This window comes from Rhipicephalus sanguineus, chromosome 1 (genome assembly GCF_013339695.2).
Source record: "Rhipicephalus sanguineus isolate Rsan-2018 chromosome 1, BIME_Rsan_1.4, whole genome shotgun sequence".
Taxonomy (NCBI): domain Eukaryota; kingdom Metazoa; phylum Arthropoda; class Arachnida; order Ixodida; family Ixodidae; genus Rhipicephalus; species Rhipicephalus sanguineus.
In genome coordinates this window covers 175446855-175459678 of record NC_051176.1, presented here as the reverse complement: position 1 = coordinate 175459678, position 12824 = coordinate 175446855, and positions in this window count along the sequence as shown.

Here is a 12824-nt window from a genome sequence, read left to right as displayed (position 1 = left end):
GGAGGGAAAGAACAGCGGTAGGAAAGACGGAGAGCCGCCGGAGGCGGGCGAGGCGGGCGGTTTATCCCTGTCTTATCTTCGTAGGGTAGATAAGAAGGCGGCCTGAGCAAGCGACCAAGGAAAGGGGAAAAGAGAAATGTCGCTTCTACACATCACACAGATGGTCCAAGTTCAGATGGTACCGCAGTTAGCCCGCGGCGCCAGGCCGTGCACACACGAGAAGAGATACATACGACCCGCTCTAGCTTTGGGAAAACTTTGGCCACGATACAACGCTAAAAGTACCCCCCCCCCTCTCTTTCATATATATATATATCCCGAATTCCAGGGGGGGGGGGGGCAGATGCCCCCCTTGCCCCCCCTTGCGGACGCCCATGTGTGTGAGCCCTGCGTAATTATTTCGATAATTTGGTGAGGGATGTCACTACTAGTGGCATGCACGCGAGACGTGACATGTTTCGAAACAAGGGCTCCCACAAGAGGAGAGGCTCCCAAGAGCGTGTTGTAGCCGGATAAAGAAGGCGTGCAATTTGGTTCCTGTATGAGGATTACATCGGGAGGGTTTGTGGATGTGGCTACGTACTGTTGCAGGGAACTCCGCTTCTGGCGGAATCCCCTGCAATTCCACTGCCACACCACTAGTTGCGGTGCGTCACACGGCGCCATCTTCATCGCGGGAGGAAATTGAAGGGCGTGTGTAGGGGGGGGGGGGCGCCGTGTACCTGCGTTCGAGGTTGACGGACGAGAGGTTTGGTCGAGTGGCATATTTGCGCTGTAGTTGTTAATCTCGGTACTTTGCATGGCGGCGTTACGTGCGAGCGTACGTTCGATACACAACTGGACTTGCTCCATAATCTCTATTTGAAGGGTTTCCATTCGGCGTTCTATCCTGTCCAGTGCAGCCTGCATACTTGCGCCCATGTCTGCCACCAGCGCGTCCATCTGCTTTTGCAGGCGTTCGCAACGCGCCTCCATGTCACGACGTAGACGTGCTATTTCCGCTAGAGGATCAGGGGTTGAGGATGTAGTGGTATGAGGGGAGGAGTTGGGGAGTGATTGGGGGGGTGGAGTAAGCTGTGGGGGACCCTCTACCCAACCTACCTCCCGAGGTGCCGCCGCCTTGGTGGTGTTCTGCTCCGGGGCCCGTTGCCTCTCAAAGGGGGCGTGGTCCTTCTTGCCATGGGCTTTGCTCTGCAAAGCCTTCTTGTAGGGTTGTTGCGAAGATGGGGAAGGAGGGCGCTTCTCTGGTAGGTTCCTTGATTCCTCGCAGGAGCGCGTCTGGGACTTAGAGCGGGTCCGGGACTTGGAGCGGGTCCGGGACTTGGAGCTGGTCCGGGACGTGGAGCGGGTCTGGGACTTGCCGCGCGATCTCGAACGGCTCTTCGATCGTAATGGTTCTTTCTTCTTCGTCGGGGGGCGCGATTGTCGGGTCTCAGCTGGCTTGTTTGAAGCCGTAGGGTCAATGGAGGGTTGGAGTTGGCGCTGCTCTTTCTCGAGGGCTTTTCGCACCCATACCTTGTTGACAGCCTGCCTTTCCCGCCGAGGGCAGTTTGGATCTGTTGTAGGGTGGGCTCCATCACACGATTTGCAGTGTGGAGTGCACGGATGCAATGGGGTGGGGTTATCGGTGCCGCACGTCGGGCATATGACCACGTGTGGTGTAGGGCAATGGTCATCCCGGTGGCCGAGCTTGTGGCATATCTTACAAACCAGTTGGCGGGGGCGATGAGGGTAGCAGCGAAGTTCTGCACCGTAGAGGCGCACGTAGCGAGGTACCTTTAACCCTTCGAAAGTGACCAACGCAATGTTGGTCTGACCCATCATGCGTGCTTGTAGTATCTGGGTTTCAGGAGCCACAAGTTCATCTACCAGCGTGGAAGACGACGTACCGGGCACTATGCCAGGAACAATACCCTTGCATGAGTTGTCTGGGGCTGCAAAATATGTCGTGATCGGATAAACTTGCTCACCAAGTCTCAGCTCCCGCACCTTGTATAACGCATCGGCCACATGCGACTGGGGCGTGCTGATGATCGCTAGGTTTTGCTGAGGTCGCAGTCGGAATATAATGTCCTGGCGGTCTTTGGTGGTCAAGCAAGCAGCACTCCAGAGAGCGCCGGCAAGTTCAGGGCGCGTCCATTTATCCAGGCAAAGTCCGCCATGTGGGCGCAGGATGATCTTTTCGTCGTGTAAAGGAAGTCGAGGCAGGTGTTGATTCCCACTGTGCTTGCCTACGTTGCGCTGAGCGACGCCCTGAATATTCTCGGATGGTTCCGTCTCCGTGTGGGCGTTCATTTTGCGGGCGCGTCGCTTGTTCATAACTGTCTTCCAGCAGCCACCTGCGTCGTCGTCATCCGTTTGGTCATCGTGAAAGTTCGAAGCGGCATCTTCATCCATTCTTTCCCCTGTCAAAATGTCCTTTGGTTGTTCGGAGGGAGAACTGGTGACAGCGGGATGAGATGTCAACCCCGTGGTGAGAATCTCGGGTGTCAGCGTTGCTGCCGCGCAACGCCCGGCGGCGTTCTCCGTCGCCGATCGCGACTCTTCTTCAATGGAAAACGGCTTCACGGTGGATAAATGCTCCATCGAAACAGAGCGGTGCATTGGCCGGGAGCCCTTTGCACTCATGGCTGCTTGGGTCCCGTAGTTAACGATGTGGAAACCACGCCGAGGCAGCTATGGCTGCGGTAGAAGCAGCCGTGTGTGGGCCGCCTCAGAGCTTTGGACTCCCACGGAGCGACGAACGATCAACTCACTGCGACGAGCTTGGTGTCGGCGCGGTCACGCGGAGTAGAAAGGTGCCACTGAACATGAGAAAACTCTCACAGTCGAAAAATACGCATGATTGAGGCGAAGAAACTGGGAGCGTTGCACGAGACGCCGCGGCGTCTCCCGCCAACATAGGAGCTCCGAACAACACGTCCGTTCTCCACGAACGCTCGCGTCGGAATCAAGTAGGCGGTGAAAGCACAGCAGATTTACGAGCCGTCTCCTGACGCCTCGAGATAGCGCGCGCGCCAGCGCCTGCTCCCTTCCCCACCTCTCCCCTGGCGTCCCTTCATGCTCCTTACGAAAGACGGGCGTGCCCATCAAAGAGAGACGTTTCCTCTCTGTTTGATGAGCGATCGACGGCAAGCCCGCTCGCGGGAAGATGTTATCGCACGGGCCCTCCGTGCGACGGAGACGGCCGGCTCGTTTAATCGCCGCTTCAGCCGCGTTCGTTGCCAGCGCTCGTGAGCTTTTACCCGCGGGTAGAATGCGCGGGGTGGCGCGGGGTGATGTTATCAGTTTGGACTTTATACGGAAAAGTACGGCAACGGCGATGGTGAAAACCCGCCGAGAGTGTCCATATAATTGCTATCGCAATAAAAATGAAAAAAAAACAAACTGACGAGCCATTTCACGGGAAGTGGATGATAAGCGAAGCTATTTCGCGCACAGCACAGTGGTGACATGATGGAGGACAGTTTGGTATATAAAGCCAGGTTGTTAATGGCCAGGCTGTTAACGTTCAATACCCAATATTAATGTGAAAACCTTAGATATATGCTTCATCAAACACGAAAATTGACCGTCGGCGGCGTCAATCGATTTATGCAAAAAATAATCACTGATAGCGTCATCATGACGTCATAGATCGTGAAAAATTGTGACGTCATCACGACGTCATAGATCTTCAGAACTAGTGACGTCATCATGGCGTCATTTGTCGTAATGTCATGTGATGACGTCATCACATGACATCGCCGCTTTGCACTGCATCCGTGATCGGTGCGCCGATCATGGAGGCAGTGCAAAACCAGGTGAGGTGCAGAATTAAAGCTTGAAGAGAGGGAGGGGAGGGTCAACACATCGATCGAGGAGAAAAAAGAACCTGGCTTTCGCCTTGAAGTCGTCTTAGGGGAATGCATTAGGGACAGTGCGACTCTTTAGCATTGAGGCACTGTTGTACGTCAGTGTGTTTGTCTACCACGTCTGCTGATAACCACATATAGATGTATTTAGAGATTTATTTCAAAAAGTACAATTTTATTGATCCGGTATTTTGTTTGTTTGCTAGTGTCGAAAATAATCACCGAAGAAGTTAATGCAGAACACTCAACTGCATGAGCCTTTATTTTTGCATTATCGAGTGAAATATGGAGTACTCCTGAGATGATTTTTTCCATGAGATTTGCATTGAATCGAAATATTTTTAGCTCTTCATAAGAGCCCCATAATAATTATTCAGATGCTTGAACGTTAATGCAATTTACTTCTCTAGTGCACTCCAACATGTAAAATTATCTGCTCCAGAGTGCTCCCTATTGCAAAATTATCTGCTCCAAAGTGGAAATTATTGCTGCTCCAAAGTGCTCCAAAGTGGAAATTATTGCTGCTCCAAAGTGCTCCAAAATTGAAATTTTGCTGCTCCAAAAATTGCTCCAAATCGGAAGTCCTCGGTAGCATCACTGATGCTAAAAAAATGTCTATTTTAGGTCTTCTCGTAGACCAAGAGGTCTATAGCGGTTTCGAGACTTTTTTTTAGAGGTTTTGTGTTTTGTGGGCCGTAACCCATGCACTAGATAACCGTGGCGGGTATACATGCCAGTGCTATTGCTCGTGGATCAGCTGACTCCAATTAATGACCGTGTGTGTGCTCATGAGTGTGATCCCCTTTGAACAGCGGAGATGTTTAAGCTTGCGCTAGGTCCGACGGCGTTCGCAGAAAATGCGCCTTTCATCGCCGAGCGATGACGTCACCATGCGTTGCCTAGCAATGCGTTGGAGGGAGAAGTGGAGAGGAAATAAAGTTAAATTTCTTGCGAGGCGGGACTCGAACCCAGGTAACCACGGTCCGAAGGGCGTCGTAACCATAGGTCAGCAAAAATATAGGAGCTCACTCAGACTCACCCAAGAAATATATTTTGTTCTGTGGGCTCACCAAACGTTTTCTCAGCCAGACTCACTCGGACTCAGACTCACTACTTTTTTTCAGCCGGACTCACTCAGACTCACTGCTTGACCTGAGTTTGAGTGAGTAGACTCATGAGTCCTTTAGAGCAAAATTAGCTTTTTCGATTATGGTGTCAACACTCTTAAAGGTACACTAAAGCGCAAAACGATTTCTCTCATATTAGTAAAGTACTCTTCTACGATACCAAAAATGCCTCCACCTCCCCGAAGGGAATCGTGAGGAAATGCGAATGCATTTCTTGCGCCGAGAGTACACGGCGCAGTAATTTTAATGGCGTAAATTAATGACGAGACGAGGATTTGTACCATAACCATTTATTTACACATTCATCAGCACCCGTTTGTGTTATCATTGTACCTGACGGCCATAATCTCAGCCTTGTGGTCGCCGTTGGCGTTTCACAGCGGTGTCTCGAGCACACATTTCTTCTTGAGAGGCGCCCAGCCAGCGGACGGGAGAGTAGGGCGCAGGGAGGAGAGAGAGCGAACGGCGAGAGAAGGAGCGGCGAAGCACTGCACCCAATACCACCTAGAAGAGCGGTGCGGGGAGCGGCGCGCGCCCGCGCAAACCGCGGTGAGGGGGCGGAGCGCGCGCAGTCACGTGGGGTGTGACGTCGCTGCGCCGTTGCTACAGACGCTCCTCTCCGCTCCTCGCGCCGTTGCTAGGGGGAGGAGGAGGAGCGCGGATGACGGCGGATTCAGGGTCGCTTATAAAGTGCATTCGCACTTAAAAACGCCAAGCTTGCTGCGAGAAGACGCTTAGTAAGTGAGAAAACGAGCAAAAACAATATGTGGGTGGCGACGCCCGAAGTTTCCGCACCATTCGCCGTGACGTCACGTTTTGACGGCGCCTACTAGGGACTACGTAGCTCCTAATCGGTAAAAATGAAGTACATTGTCCTCTGAGGGGGCCATAGACTTAACATACCAAGTTTGGGGTAATTTTGTTAAGCCAATGGCGCCAAAATACGATAAATACACTTTGAAATCCGTGACGTCACGCGGGAGTTTTCGGCGCGAAATTTAAAAATGAAACTTTGAACTTGATTTTCTTCTCTATTAATAAACCTATGACGGCGAAATTAACGACATTAGAGTTCTCAGAGCACAATTTATCGATCTAGGCCGAATCATCGTTTCTCTTTAGTGTCCCTTTAACACCAATATCTCACTTGATCGATGCTCTCGATATGTCTTTTGATCTCGTAGTTTCAAGTACGAGTTATCAGTGGCTGCAATGCAGTAAAGACATTTTTTTATGGAACACGCGGCTCACACGAGGTATTTTTATCGAGAACTTTCCGTGACAGAATTTGCGGAGATCATGGCAACCCCCCCCCCCCTCCAACTCACGGCTCTGACGAACAAATATTGAGGTGGAGCATGAACACTAATGCGTTGAGATATGCGTATATAGGCTTGAGCATAAACGTAACCGATATAAGGCTGATAGTAATGCTGAAGATGAGTAGATAGGACCATAAGTCGGCAATAAAAGGTGGAGCTCACTAGACTCACTCAAGAAATATATTTTGTGCTTAGGGCTCACTCGGACTCAGACTCACCAATCTTTTCCTCAACCGGACTCACTCTCACCAAAATTTTCTTCAGCTGGACTCACTCGGACTCAACTTCACCAAAATATTATCCACCCGGACTCACTCAGACTCACACTCACGGCCCGATCTGAGTCTGAGTGAGTCGACTCATGAGTTTGCCGACCTATGGTAGTAACCACTCGGTTATCCAGGCACGCTAGCAGAGCAAGCATTTATGGGAACCATATGATTGCGTTGTTATGAGCGAGATAATGAAAAAAGATAGAAAAACAGAGAGAAAGATAGAAACAAATAGCAAGATTTAAAGCATAGCAAGTGGAAAAGGGAAAAGAGCGTGAGGAAGAAAAGGAGGGGGGTCTATACTACAGTATAGGAAAGAGTGGGAAAGGGAAGTGACGATGAGGAGGGGGGGGGAGGTCACCAGCTCCACTGTTTCCTCAGTCTTCGCACCAGTAGTGAGTTGATACCCCCGTTTTTTTTTTCCAATTTTTACACTTTCATGCCAGTCTTCCATATCACCCTTTCTGAGCACATACTCTGTGTACAAATAAAGTATGATGAATTTGAGAAAGCACACTTTGCTGGACACTTTCCCAGCTTTAAAGGGGGCCCTGCAACACTTTTTCAGCATTGTCAGAAAACGCTGCCGATCGGTAGTCGAGCCTCCTGAGAACATGCGAGCCAAACATTATAGCGCAGCACGCGGCCTGGAATTTAAAATTAATTCTCAAAGTCAGCTAGAAATCGCTCGCTCTTCTCTCGACAAATGATGCCACAAACCCAATTTACCGCGCCATAAACACAAAGGCCACTGTCATTGGCTGCTCTGAGCATCGAGCGCTACATAGGTATACTGCGGCCCCCGCGGGATGCCGCGACATGCCCGCGCGCGACCACACTGAAAGCCGCGCGTGCTCAAGGTCATGACTCGCGTTGACGAAGGGACGTAGCTTCTTGCCCCCTTGTAACCCCCCGCATAGCTTTCAGCACGCTCGCTGGTACGAAAGGAAAGAAAATACCTGTAACTCCGCTCGTACTTGACGGATTCTAAAAAGTTTTTGTGGCAGCCGATCCGTGAGGCAATAAACTCCGTTAAATGAAGTCATTCGACGATTACTTGGAAAAGTGTTGCAGGACCCCTTTTAGCCACTCTGCAATAACATTTATCTTAATTGCTTCTCGTCTCGCATGTTGTCCTCTGCAAAGGTTTTTTTTTTTTTTTAGAACTTCGAGGTACCCCCTTTTTTCCCCTCAAGATATACTCGCTGCTTGGAGTGGTCAACTGAACCAAAAGCTTCGTTATAATCGATAGAGCAAGTTATTTAAGATAAGAAAATTCCGATTGAGTAGCGTAAATGCAGGACGAAACTTAGCAGCGAAGGTGACAAGGATAAGATGAGGTTGTATGGATGGAGAAAAAATCATTTGACGGAACTACATAATGAAATTGCTCCAGGCAGGTTTCTCAGTCTTTGTGCCAACTTGGTGCAGAGAGATTTTGATAGCTCAGGTTAGAATAACGGATAGCATTTTAAGACATGACCTACAACACCTAGAAAATTGCCATTTATGCTATTATCAAGCAGAACAGCATAAATGGTGATTTCAGGGAGCTGCTGGAGATGTGTAGGCAAAACCATGCAAATAGAAGTCTAAAGGGAAGGCTGGAAATGCAAGACTAGTGGAAATTCATGGATTGAAGCAAGAATGACCCCCCCCCCCCCCCATTCTAGTTAGTTTTCCTCACACTTCGTTTTAAGGCATATAAAAATGACGGGAAAGTAGCGAATTGATCAGATTTCCTATCAGATTACATCATATTGATCAGATCTCGTATCAATGGTTATCAATTCACCAGATTATCTCGTATCAGTGGTTATCAATTGATCAGATTATCTCATATCAATGGTCAAAGGGTACAACAGAGGGTCCCTGGGCCCTGGGTATGTGGATGATACTATGCTGCTAGCAGACTTCCAAGGGATTTAAAAAGACTTACAGATACGTGTAGCAATGAAGCAACGGATCTGGGGATTAATCTTAGTCGAGAAATATGGAACTATCTGTAATGAAGAGACAAATAATGATGCTCCAGCACGCATAAGCAAGCACACTATACTAGGCAATATGCCTATGGCAAAATATCGGGGAAAACTGGCACGAAATTAAGAAAGGGCACTGCCTTCCCGAGGCAAGAGCTGGATCTGAGAGAACAATATATATCCAGAGAGGAAGCAGGGAAGTTAACCAGATGAGAGCTTCCAGTTAGCTACCCTGCACTGGGATTGGAAAGAGGACAGAAAAGGACTGTAAAGGCGTGCGTATTTGGACTGGTTGGTTCAGACTTGCCGAAACAGCGCAAAAACAGGGCAAGAGGGGGAGGAGACCTCCCGTCCTGTTTTTGCGGCGTTTCCTCAGCAAGAAACTTTTAAAAATGGGAAAAGAAACAAAACAGGGTGGGCATCAACATGTTCGCAATACAATGAGGCATGAATCTACTACAGCAAAAGTTCGGAAAAGACTCTGCACATCGCAATGGAATGTCAACACATTCACCCTTTCAGACGCATCGATCCAAAGTGGATATTATCAGCAGACGTGGTAGACAAACGCCGTGATTTACAGCAGTGCCTCAATGACAAAGAGCCACACTGTCCCTAATGCATTCCCCTAAGAAAACTCCAACGCCAAAGCCAGGTTCTTTTTCTTCTCGATCGACGGGTAGATCCTCCCCCTCCCTCTCTGCAAGCTTTCTGCACCTCACCTGGTTTTGCGCTAGCTCCATGACCGACGCACCGATCACGGAAGCAGTGTAAAGCGACAATGTCATGTGATGACGTCATCACGTGACATCTCGATATATGACGCCATAATGACGTCACAGGTTTGACGATCTATCACGTGGTGATGACGCCATCACATGATTATTTTTTGCATCAATCGATTGACGCCGCCGACGGTCAATTTTCGTGTTTGAGAAAGCATCTAAGGCTTTCGCATTAATATTGCATATTAAAGGGCCCCTCACCAGGCCACATAGCAAATTTTAGTTAGACGCTGGAAGTTGTTGTGTGCCGAATGAAGAGCAGTATGCCGCAAGAATTTTTCAGATGGGTTCATTGCGAGCTGAGAAAAACAATAATTTGTAGCGGCGCGAAACTATGATGCGAGGAGGCGAGTTTCAAACCCTTGCCACCCGCCCCGTGTAGCCTTGGCAAGCCAAATCTCTTCCCTGCCCTCTTCACTTGACACATACGCACGAACACGTAATGCGCATGCATGGTCACGTGCGCATGACGTGCCCGAGCCAGCCCGAGCACGCGAGCGGCGTTGCACGGCCGCTACCTTTTTTTTTATGTAGCGGTCATGGGCGTTTTGTCGGCGTTCTCTGTGGTGTACTGCCTGTTTCTGCGGGACGGGCATGAAAGTTCAGACATTTGTACGGGCACGACAGTGGCGCGGTATCATGAGCCAGTGCCGGATTAACGTTTACTTGGACACGGTAGAATAAACGAGCATAATGAGTGCTCGAACGCGCCAAAACATTACTTTCGTTTCCAGGGCTGGCGTCTGCTCGATGCGCTAACCGCGGGTACACGAACGGATGGGAAAGGGAGGCAGATTAGCCCCGCATCTCGCTGCAATTCACGAAAAAGAAATGAAAAACACGCACACATTCCCTTTGTGTGTCTCATTATTTCTCTCAAGTTTTATTAATATATTCAAGCAAAAGATTACACAAACTACACATGTCGTGTCAAATAATTATCGCAGTGACACGTGCTACTGTTGGCGACGTCAGAGCACAGTCGTATACGTAGAGGAGCGACGTCACAGCACTACCATCTACGTAGGGCCATTTTCTCATGTACGTCATCCCCTCATTCTCTGAGGCGCGCGCTCGCGAGAGAAAGGGCAAGCAGCGTTCACCATTAAATTTGACCCATTTCAGCGGCGCGTAGCGTTGCAAATTTTGGCAGATGTGGTCGTGAACGCCCAGTGTATGCATTGCGCTCGTTAGCTCAAAATTGTCAAACCTGGTGAGGGGCCCTTTAAACGTTAACAGCCTGGCCGTTAACAACCTGGCCTTACATACCAAACTGTCCTCCACCATGTCACCTCTGTGCCATGCGCGAAACAGCTTCGCTTATCATCCGGATACTTCACAGAGTGAAATGGCTCCTCAATTTTTTTTTAAATTTTTATTGTAATAGCGATTATACGGACACTCTCGGCGGATTTTTGCCGTTGCCATCGCCGTAATTTTCCGTATAAAGTCCAAATTAATAACATCACCACGCGCATTCTAGACGCGGGTAAAAGCTCGCGAGCACTGGCGACGAACGCGGCTGAAGCGGCGGTCTGTCTCCGTCGCACGGAGAGCGCATGAGATAACATCTTCCCGCATGCGGGCCTGCTGTCAATTGCTCACCAAACAGAGAGGAAACGCTCCGCCCGTCTTTCGTAAGGAGCACGAAGGGACGCCAGGGGAGCGGAGGGGGGGGGGGAGGGGACCGCATCGTTCGGCGGGCGCAGTCGCTTGCGCGCGCGCTATCTCGAGGGATCAAGAGACGGTTCGTAAACTTGCTGTGCTCTCAACGCTTACTTCGCGTTTAGAGAACTCAGAGCACGAAAACGCTTCGGTTCCTGGGGCGGCAATATTCCCTTAAAGGGGTCATGAACCACTTTTCCAAGTAATGATCTAATGACCTTAGTATCGGAGTTTACTGCCTCCCGAATCGATTGCCGCAAAAATTTCTCGAATCCGTCAAGAATCAGCGGAGTTACGGGGGTTTGGTGCACGCTCTCAGCGCTTTCTCTCTTTTCTCGTGCCGACAAGCGCACTGGAAGCTAGACAGGGAGGGATGGCACGGGGGTAAGAAGTTACGTCAGCACGCGTCATGAAACGCGATCGCTCTCCCGCTGTGATTCGCATGCGCGAGTACGGTTACCGTGTAAAGTTAGCAGACTGAGGAGTGCGGCGCGGGCAAGCGGCGGACCCCGTGGCAAGAAGTGCATCTCATCCGGCTATCGGCCAATAAGCATGCTATGTCTCCGCAACGTCAACGTGCAGACGCCCCGCCCACCGACGAGAGTGAGAACCGGCCTCTGTTTGAAAAGAGGGCGCCTGAGGAAACGGCAACTTCACGCTCCGCGTGTGGCCTTTACGCGGCGCGCACGACTGTAATATTTTGCAGAGCAGTTCATAGCCGTGTTAGCTTTCCGCAGGTTGTGTTTTTTCAACAAGCCCAATTGGTGCTTCATGACCCCTTTAAACCAGCGTTTTGTTGAGTTACGCGAGATCGGATCCAAAAGAGTTAGCTGCTAGCCTTACTTCGGTTAACAATACAATTTGTTGGTATCGCATTCGTTGCTTCGCCCTTAAGCGAAACTGAGTTTTTTTTAACCGTCAGCCATTGACCCTCGAAAGCGAGCGGCGGACATGTAACATGGCGTAGCCTTCAGTGTGGGCCGTCAGCGACGGGCCCGCTACTGACAGCTGCGCATTTGCGGCTGCTCCGACCAGGAGATATGCTTTTATTAATGAGATTACATTTTTAAAAAAGCAAGCAAAAATTAGAATTGGAACCCTAGCACGTGAGCTCGAAAGGGCAGGGCCTTTTAGGGGATATTTACCGCAGAATGATTACAAACTCGGATGTGCTGGTGGAAGGAATTACGAAAAGGCTCTTCTGGATGAAGATCCATGGATAAAGTGTATCTGAGGAAAAGTGTCAACGCGTTCCCACCGTTCGCGTGCTCTTCCATAAACGCGAAGCAAGGAAAATTCGACATTGTTCCATATATCTATTGCTATAGCGATCCCAGATTGCATTCCGCCATGTCCAGGAACAGAAGCGAGACAATTCAGCGGCACGCATGTAGTTATTACTGAACATTGCTTTCCTTGCGTGCCGTGTGACGCTTGAAACGAGCTATCAGCAGCGTTTCTGGAACAGACGACGTCCGCCGATGAATCCCCGTCGCACTTTCTTGCTACCGATAGGCCTAGACGTCACGAGCCTCTGCGGAGAGCGCGTTTTTCTGTCGAGCCGACTTGCAGAACAGAAGCTGCGTCGACACCGTGCATGGCATCGTGGCTTACTCGGGACCAGGGGCGTAGCCAGAAATTTTTTTCGGGGGGGGGGGGGGGGTTCAACCATACTTTGTATGTGCGCGCGTTTGTATGTGCGCGTGTATATATACGCAAGCAAAACTGAAAAATTTCGGGGGGGGGGGTTTGAACCCCCCCCAACCCCCCCCTTGGCTACGCCCCTGCTCGGGACGCACGCGCGAGCGCTATTTATT